This window comes from Microtus pennsylvanicus, chromosome 4, assembly GCF_037038515.1.
Source record: "Microtus pennsylvanicus isolate mMicPen1 chromosome 4, mMicPen1.hap1, whole genome shotgun sequence".
Taxonomy (NCBI): Eukaryota; Metazoa; Chordata; class Mammalia; order Rodentia; family Cricetidae; genus Microtus; species Microtus pennsylvanicus.
The window spans coordinates 72,073,780-72,083,765 of NC_134582.1; positions in this window are offsets into that span (position 1 = coordinate 72,073,780).

The following is a 9,986-nucleotide window of genomic DNA, read 5'->3' on the forward strand; positions in this document are numbered from 1 at the left end:
AAAACCTTTACCCAGCAGGGATGAAGGCTTCCCTGGAGCTGCATGGATGGAGACCTCCTTTCCTATGTCTCCCCCACCTGTATATTCTAACTCTTCCCCAAGGCCACAACAGTTCAGGCAGCATTGCACAAAACTGGTTATAGAGAGATACTGGACACCCGGGTGAGGAGCCCCTGACTCCCCAAGCCTCCACGAGGGGCTGTGAACAGTCAATAAGCCCAGCTGGGATGGCTCTTTTGCAAGGCGGCACCTCTGAAATCTATGAGATGATGATTGCTTAGTTTGGAGAACATTCACACACAGCATCATTCAATGGAGAAAGGACAGGCTCTTCAAAAAATACAGAGAAACCAAATAGCCATGCTCAAAAGAATGAGGTGGAACCTTTACTTAGTACCACATACATAAAAACGGACTCATGATGGATTAAGGGCTCACATAAAAACTCTTAGAACAAAACCCAAGAACAAAGTACTATGATATTGCATGTGGCAATGATTTCTTGGGTACAATACCCCAAAACTCAGATTTTGACAAAAGAGAAAGCACACAAATTGGACCTCATCATGATTTAGAATTTCTGTAACAAAAGAATCAGAAATAAGAGAGTGAGAAGATTATATTAAATAGCAGAAAATATTTATAGATTATGTGTTTAATAAGCACTTGGTATCTAGCTATATAAAGAGTACCTACAGCAATGAAAAGGAAAATATTTAAAAAGAGGCAAAGGACTTTATATAGATACTGCTCCAAAGAACACATATAAGCATTCCACAGCACCTGAAAAGGTGCTCAAATGATGTCACTAGTCATCGGGCAAATAAAAATCAAAACCATTAACAAATATCACTTTCCCCAGGGAATGGCAACTTTCAAAATATAGAGAAAAGGTTTGGTGAGATGTCTCATGGGGTAAAAGCCAAGTCTGATGACTTCAGTTTGAACCACATAGTATAAGAAGATATCTTATTTCCACAGGTTGTCCTCTGACCTTTGTATGCATGTGTATGTACACACACACACACACACACACACACACACACACACACACACACACTGATTTAAAAAAGAACTAGAAAACAATCAATGTTGATAGAGCTGTAGTGAGACAGGAACACTGTGTCCTGGTGATGGAAATGGGATTGGAGCTTTCACCATGGAAACAGATCAGAAGCATCTCCGGATGAATAATTGAGCAGTTTTAAAGCATCGAAGGCAAGGACTCAAATCACATAATATAACAGCGATCATAGTAGAAGCCAAAATGACCACCAACAGATAGGTAAAATGTACTATATACAGGCAGAGGCATGTTTCTGAGCCTAGAAAAAGAAGGCAATTCAAGTGCATGCTTCAGTAAAAGTCATTCTGAGCAGCACAGCATGGCACAGAATGGGACATGTGTTTTCCGATCCCACTTAGAGAAGATGTCATTCCACAGACACATACATGAAGACAGGAAGCAGAGGTGCCCAGGGTTTCAAGAAGGGGGGTATGAGAAGCTGTTGCTTAATGAATATGAGCTTTCTATTTGAGACCTAGAAATAAATAGTGATGGTATCTTAGTCAATTTTCTGATGCTGTGAAGAGACACCATGACTGCGGCCACTCTTATAAGGCAAAACATTTAACTGGGGCTGACTTACAGTTCAGAGGTTAGTCCACTGTTAGCATGGAGGGAAGTGTGGAGGCACACAGGCAGACATGGTACTGGAGAAGAAGCAGAAGAGTCCAGATCAGTGGCAGCAGAAGAGACACTGGGCCTGGCTTGAGCATTTGAAACTCCAATGCCCACCCTCAGGGACACACTTCCTCCATCAAGGCCACACCTCCTAATCCCTGTCAAGTAGTGTCACTCCCTGATGACCAAGCATTCAAATCTATGGGTTTATGGGGCCATTCTTATGCAAACCACCACCGATGGCTTTGTGGGTAAATATAATATGTATAACCTCACCTATAAATGGTTCAGAGTAACACACACACGTTTTTGGACTCTGGTTTCAGAATTTCTGACTGTGTATGGCAGGATTGAAGCCAGAGAATTCATTGTTTCTGACTGCTCATGCAGATGAGCTATGTCCTCTAGAGACTTTCTCTCTTCCCATAAGAGAAGGCCACAGAGGCCTTTAAACTGAAGATTCCAGATAGAGACCAGCTAGAAGGGAGGTGAGTAAATCTCTTACACTGCATAGAGAAGGGTTCTGTAGTCCTGCCCAGGCTAAGAGGAAAGGAACTCCAGGACAGGAGCAATGGGTGCTGAGAACAGCCAGCCAAGGCAAAGTGTGGGTTTGATGAAGTTGTTATTAGAAGAGGTAGTTGGAATGAAGGAAGGACAATCAGAATAAAGTGGGAAAGGCGGTGGGAACAAGCTGGCTGGTCTAATCAGGTTAGAGCACAGACCGGGAGACAGGAACGTGGGTGCAAAGTTGCCTTCTGAGCTCAATTGAAAGCAGGCACCAACAGGAATGCCAAGAAGGGCAGAGTGCACGCCCAGGGCCCAGCCTGGCACTGTCTCAGAATCTCCCAGGGATGGCTTTTCTCAGGCCAACTATTCTGGAAGCCTAAGTGGCATCTGGAATTGAAGAAGCCTCATGTTTCCAGTAGAGCCTGGAGGACACATGTGCTCCACAGGCTACGCTTTCTGCCACCCACAACTTTGGGCCACACTTAGAGGAGACGGTGACAGATTCAATCTGCTGAGGCAGAATAAAGTTCAACACTCTGAAAGCGTCCTCCAGAGAGGCAGTCATATGTGTCGCCATTTTAGGCCCACAAGTGATCCCATTAATAATAAACCATTTAGACATAAAAGGCAGTATGCCACAAGTTATGCTTTAAGTTATAAACAGAGGATAGAGCAGACAGAAACGTGGAAGAGTGAGTCCAAAGCTCTGTTGCTAGCTCAAGCCCAGGGCTGAAAAGACACATGTACCTTTTAGTTTGCTGCTGTTTAATGGTATTTCTCATACATAGATCCAAGCATAGTGGGGCACACCTGTAACCCAGCACTTGGGAGAAGGAAGTAGAAGGATCAGGAGTTCAAGGCCAGCCTCAGCTACACAGGGAATTCAAAGCCAGCCTGAGATACATGAGACCCTGTCTCAAAAAATTATATAATTTCTCATGTTCCAGGAGGCACTTAGATGAATGATATAGAAGACCTAGTTCTGGCAGTGGTGGTGGCGCACGCCTTTAATCCCAGCACTTGGGAGGCAGAGGCAGGCAGATCTCTGTGAGTTCCAGGCCAGCCTGGTCTACAAGAGCTAGTTCCAGGCACCAAAAGCTACACAGAGAAACCCTGTCTCGATAAACAACAACAACAACAAAAATAAAAAGTAAAACAATAGAAGACCAAGACTTTGCCTTGAAAGTCCTCAATGTCCAATGGAGAGTAAGACAAACACATCCATGACTGCATCTCGAGTTGTTCAAGCCAAATGCAGACCACAGTTAAAGAAGTCAAAACAAAACAAGACACACGGTCTGGTCCTTTCTCCATATACCAGTATTCTAGAACCTTCTTGGCATGTCCGCTTTCCCATGCACAGTATGTACTTACTGACTTTGTAAGAAAACTGACAAACCTAACAGCCCGCCAATGACTCACTCTCTGATGTATTTGCTTTTAATTTGCACAATTAGACCAAATATCTGATTCTATGCCACACAATCATATGTAAAATACTGTGCCTTTAGTTTCAAATGCGAGCTAGCTAGGGCTTCTCGGGCAGATGATAAGCAATTTTGGTGTGCTCTGTTAAACTGAGAAAGAAAGGTAAGGAACTAGGGAGTTCTTGCCTGCAGCATGCAAGAGGCTCTGGGTTCAACCCGACTGGGACAGAATCTTAAAGAGAGGAATTTGTATACAAGGGGATATTAATGAATACTTAAATACAAAGTGTAAAAGACAAAGGTGAATAGATAAGGAGGACATGATTTATCTCTGACACCCGTGTCCACTTTCATCAGAGAAGTGGGACAAACTCCCATAGGCTGGCTACTAGAAGCCCGAAGGACTCTGTGCGGCAGCCAGCCAGGCTGCTCTGAGCATCCAACTCACATCACATATATTTGGCCCAGATTTCACAAGAATCCAAAATGGAAAGCTCCTGAGCATTGAAATCCTTTCATTTTGCACACTGGAGGGTAATTCCTGCAGCTTGGGCTGCATGCACTTGGCAAGACAGAGGTAGAAAGTCCATATTACAAAAGAGAGAAAAAAAAAGATGAGCTGCCTTGAATTTTTTGGCAATAGAAAAATAGTTTTAAAAAGAAGCAACTTCCAGGCAGTGTTCTCAAAAGTTATGAGGTTCTAAATGTATTATAACAACACTTTCGGAAAGGACAAAACCCAAGACCGATTAGTTCATTTCTGTTCTACTGAAGAAAGCAATAAATATGGTTCTCATCTGAAGATGCAAAGTCCGTCTTGCTAATTACATAAGCAAACACGAGAACAGGTCTAGTGAAACTGTCATGGCGAAGAATAATGGTCGGAGTAAATCAGGCCCTTTGGCAGGACGCTGTGATACAATGTTGCAATATAGGATTTTATGATCTGCTTAGGCTTTTATAATAAGACCACAGTTCCTTTATGCTATGCTGGATAAAGCATCAGCATCTAATGTATTACCACCAACAAACACTGGAAGTCTAAGTAACTCACAGGCAAACTACGTCTGACTTACTGTCACAGTTTATCATGTTACTTATGAAGTAATAACAAACTGTTCTTTCAGCCTCTGGCCAACGGTCCACATCTAAGAAAACTACCCAATTTCCCTGGACTTTGATTTCCATATTTCTTTGTATTGTCCCCAAAGTGGGCACCAAAATAAAGATCTGTGGGCGTGAAGTTTATTTAGGAGGTTTGGGGAATGGTTTACTCCAGGCTGCTTGCACTGGCTGGAAGGGTAAACTATAGGGTCTCTTCCCACTTCCACATACAGGGATTGCCCCATTGAGAGCTTGAAGCAGACCATGGAGAGAGTACTTACACCGTGGGAACTAGCATCTGCTCATCTGGTTTGCTTTTGCTTTGTAGTTTTTCTTTGCTTGTCTGTTCATTCGCACATCATCGGTATGGAGAAAGATTGTGTGCTAGCTGGAATGGTAAATGTCCCCCATGGGCTCCTGTGTTTGGACACTTGGTCCCCAGTTGGTGATGCTTTTGGGGAAGGTCATGGAACCTTTGGAGGAAGTACATCATTGGAGATGGACTTTAAGTGTATAAAGCTATGGTAGTTTGAATGAGAATGTCTCCCATAGGCTCATACGTTTGAATACTTGGTTCCAGTCAGTGGAACTGTTTGGTAGGGATTAGGAGGTGTGGCCTTGTTGGAGGAGGCCATTCCAGTTAGTTCTCTCGTTGCTTCATACACGTGGATCAGAGTAAGTTCTCACATGCTGTGCCTACATGCCTGCCTGCCAGCCATGTTGCTGCCTGCCGTGGTGCTCATGGACCAGCCTGAAACTGTAAGCAAGCCCTCAAATTAAATACTTTTTTGTTTTATAAGTTGCCTTGGTCATGGTGTCTCTTTACAGCAACATAAAAGTCATTAAGACAATAGTCTTGCCCCACTTCTTGTCCATTTTCTGTTTCGGTATTTGAAGCTGAAGATGCAATCTCTCAGCTTTCTGTTCCAGCTGCCTGTGTTCACACTTCCCCCAACACCACCCAAATGGACTCCACCGTAGTGGACTCTCCCACCTGACCCAGCATCCTTTAAGACAACCAACTTCAATTGTTGACTTCTACTCTCAAGCGCCCCGAACTTTGCAGTGTGCCCTCCAACAGCCTCTGAATTTCTTCACAGCAGAAATCTCCAGTTTAATTTTAGGGGCTACAAGCTGAATAACACCCTTTAACCAACCGCCTACCATTCCTTTTCTGTCTGTATTACCTACTTCTCTGTTACTGCAATAAAGTACCATTGCCAAAAACAACCTATGGAAGAGAGAGTTCATTTTGGCTTACTCTTCTGAAGGGGAGCGAGTGTTTATCTTAGCTCAGCATTCCTGGTTACAGTCCATCAGGTGCCTACAGCTGATCACATCACATCCACAGTCGAGGGCAGAGAGAAATGATTGTGCCAAGCTTAATATCTCCACTCTTACACAGTCCAGGAACCCCTGCCCAGGGAATAGTGCCACCCGGGGTGGTCCGGTCTTCCCACTGAATTAACTTATTGAGATAATGCCCCCACAGACATTCCCACAGGTTAACCCAGTCTCGTTGATGCTTTCTTCCCAGATGATTCTAGATTAAGTCAACTGGGCAATTAGAGCTAATCACCACAAACTACAATAAATACTGGAGACAGTTGTCTTATACAGTGTGTTTCTGCTCATAAGCAATTGATTGGCCCTGTTGCTTTAGGCCTGGGGCATAGCCGAAGCCTTTGTGGAACAAAATACCCACCTCACATCCAAAAGGTAGAAAGATGAAGCAGTCAGGGTCTCACTAACCCCATCTAGGCCACGCCTCCAATAACCTGAAGATTTTGCTCTAATAATTGCCCATCTAATAATTGTTCTAGACTCTCAGTCTGGCAAGCAAAGATTTACTATGTGTATTTGGAGGAATAGATTCCAATGCAAACTATAACAACAGGGTAACACCATTGCATACCTGCAGCCTATGAAGCTGGAGCTGATAGTGATGCAGTACGCATTTGGAGGAAGGGCAAACCCCTTACCTAAAACTGCCTTTCCTTTGCAACACCCCGATCCCCATTGTTTCTCTCCACTGAGTCCTTACTGTGTGTGGAGCGTGAAAACCCTGGAGATGATTCGCTGTGTCACTCTGAAATGCTGTCATCACAGGAGTTTCGCAGGATCGGGAGGACGGCTGGTCACCTCACATCCACTCTCAGGAGGCAGAGCATGGTCTACTTAGTAGAATAATGTTCATTTTCTGTAGGAGCGCTGGAGCAATGCAATTCTTTTCCCTTTAGAGGTTGATTATCTCGGGCATTTGTTTTAGAAGACAGAGAGACCTGCAGCTTGGAGGGAGGTGGTCTGGGTTGAGGGTGTTAATGCATGTGACTGACTGTGGGGGGGGGGATGTATTTCTGTACAGTCTGCTGTGCTGCTGTGTCCACTCTGACAGGCGGTACCTGCCCCTTTCTTTGTGATAAACCGCTGTCAGATCCTCCTCCATAGCTGAACACACACAGCTTGGAACAGGGTTTACACCTCACAGGCACCTGCATCCACAAACACAAACACAAACGTACATACAGTTAAAAAATAAAAGTGAAATTGGGGCGGGAGAGAAGGCTGAGCAGTTCTGAGCACCGGCTGCTTTTCCAGAAGACCCTGTTCTGATTGTCAGCACCCGCATAGTGGCTCATAACCATCTGTAATTCTAATTCCAAGGGATCTGCCATCCTCTTCTGGCCTCTGCAGGCACCAGGCACACAAATGATGCACACAGGCAAAATACTCATGTACATAAAATAGATTTAAGAAATTTTAATCTTAAAAGAAAAATTTTCATACATCCAGCAATTATTTTAAACTCAGGTTAACAAATGTGACTTTAATTATTGAGATTGTTAAGAAACCCCAATACAAAAAAGCAGACCAACTAAGGTTGTATGATTACCGTTCTTTAATTTTATGTGGCCAACACATTCTCTTGTTGCTCACTTAAGGCTGACTGCGCTCATCCATTGGTCGGAGCTAGCGAGAGAGGTCAGAGGGGTGGCAGGAGCCAGAGTAGTTGCCATTAGGAAGCTGTGCTGAAGACTTGGGCTCTTGTTTTCTTTTAATTTTAGGTGCAATAAAAAGTCAACAGAAGGCAGGAACCAGGGGAGTAATACAATCTGATTTTTTTTTAGTAACCATCCTGTCAGGTGTGGAAACAGGAAGCACAGAGTTAATGCAGGAGTCCAGGTGAGCTATGGTGGAGGTGGTGGTCCACGGCAGAAGAACGGAGGACAACAGGGGCAGAGTCGGGATGATTTATCTTCTAAAGGTTAGCCTGGCATCAGGAGGCACAGACCTGGAGTTCAATGTAGAGATGCTCACTTTGGAGTCATCGGCACAGAATTTGGCGTAAATGGGTAAAGAGTTCGGGCTTTAGAAGTTCATATTATATTACTCCACAATAATTACAAACCCAGCCCAGTGGGGAGCAGGAAAGAGAAAAGAGGGAACAGTAACCAGCGGGGTGTGGATAAGACAAGCCCGTATCTGAGAACCATGCATGAGTACCAGGTCAGGGTGCAGACTGCATTTTGGTAGTCATCAAGTTGTTGAGACCATAGAGAAGTGCTGTCTGTGGTACGGTAGAACAGGGGCCCACTGCCAAGGGGTGAACGCAGGGTGTGGCTGTCTGTTGTGGTACGGTAGAACAGATGGTAGAACAGGGGCCCGCTGGGAAGGGGTGAACGCAGGGTGTGGCTGTCTGTTGTGGTATGGTAGCGCAGAGGCCCGCTGGGAAGGGGTGAACGCAGGGTGTGGCTGTCTGTTGTGGTATGGTAGCGCAGAGGCCCGCTGGGAAGGGGTGAATGCAGGGTGTGGCTGTCTGTGGTACGGTAGAACAGGGGACCACTGGGAAGGGGTGAATGCAGGGTGTGACTGTCTGTGGTACGGTAGAACAGGGGCCCACTGGGAAGGGGTGAACATGAACGCAGGGTGTGGCTATCTGTTGTGGTACGGTAGAACAGGGGCCCGCTGGGAAGGGGTGAACGCAGGGTGTGGCTGTCTGTTTAGTTCCCAGCAACCACATCAGGTGACTCACAACCAACCACCTGTAACTCCAGCTTCAGGGGATCTGACACCTTCTGCTGGCCTCACGCATGTACATACATACACGCATACACTTAATTAAATAATAAAATAAATCCTTTGAAATAAAGCAGGGGTGAGTGCTTTCTGACCTGGCTTTTTATGAGTTCGGGGCATCCAAATTCAGGACACTCGCATGGCATCTCCTTCGCCCAGGACTACACGCTTCAGAGATATTCCTATCAAAGAATAAATAAATAATCCCCAGTTGGGGTCATAGCCGATTGCTGGCAACATAACCTCATGATTCAACCCCCAGCATCCCTCAAAAATGTGAGATCCAAAATGTGATTAGTTATGGATTTTGTAAATGTCATTCCAGTAATAAAAGCTTGCACACAGGGCTGTAGACTTGGCTTGGTGGTTAAAACACTGGCTGCTCTTAGTGATCCAGGTTCAGTTTCCAGCACCCACCTGGAACTGTTCCAAGTTATCCAGTGCCCTCTGCTGGTCCTTGCAGGCACTGCACACACATGGCACACAGGCATATATGCAGGCAAAATACTCATACATATAAAATAAATATTTTTTTAAAATGTGAGCAGAATGAGTAACTTTTGAATCATAAAATAGTATTTTATTTTAAACAAAACACAGCGCTTAGTTCTTCCTGTTTTATGCAAGTGTCAGCCTCATAGAAACTAAGAGAATTCAGGAAAAGGCCAAGGAAAGCAGATAACAGACCTAAAGGAATATAGTAATCTACGTTCTACGTAGCCCATGCCTTCAAGGGGTGGTTTGCAAGAACATTCTAATTTGGAGCTCCTGGGTGAGGTGCCTGACAGCTCACCTCATCACCTCTGAGCATCATAGAATGGAGTCAAGGGGAATTCGGTTGCTGGTATTAATTCAAGAGACACAATGACCCTGGGAGAGATGACTCATGAAAACTCAGTGAACTTAGGGCAATCTTCCAGAAGCTTCCTGGTATGGCTCCTGTTCACCTTTCTCGTCTCTCCTTCTCCAGCCTTCAATTTTGTTCTGAGGATGTGAGAAGATCCATAGGCTGCATTGCTGTCCTGTGTCTCCAAGACTGAGAACAGTGTTCAGAACATGAAAACACACAGTAGGTGTCCATCACATAGATAGTTGGATTCACGAAAACTTGAACATTCAATATAAACTGTGTCCAAATTATTTCTCTTATTTGTACCAGAAAGGAGGGCATTGCAGAGATGGTAAGG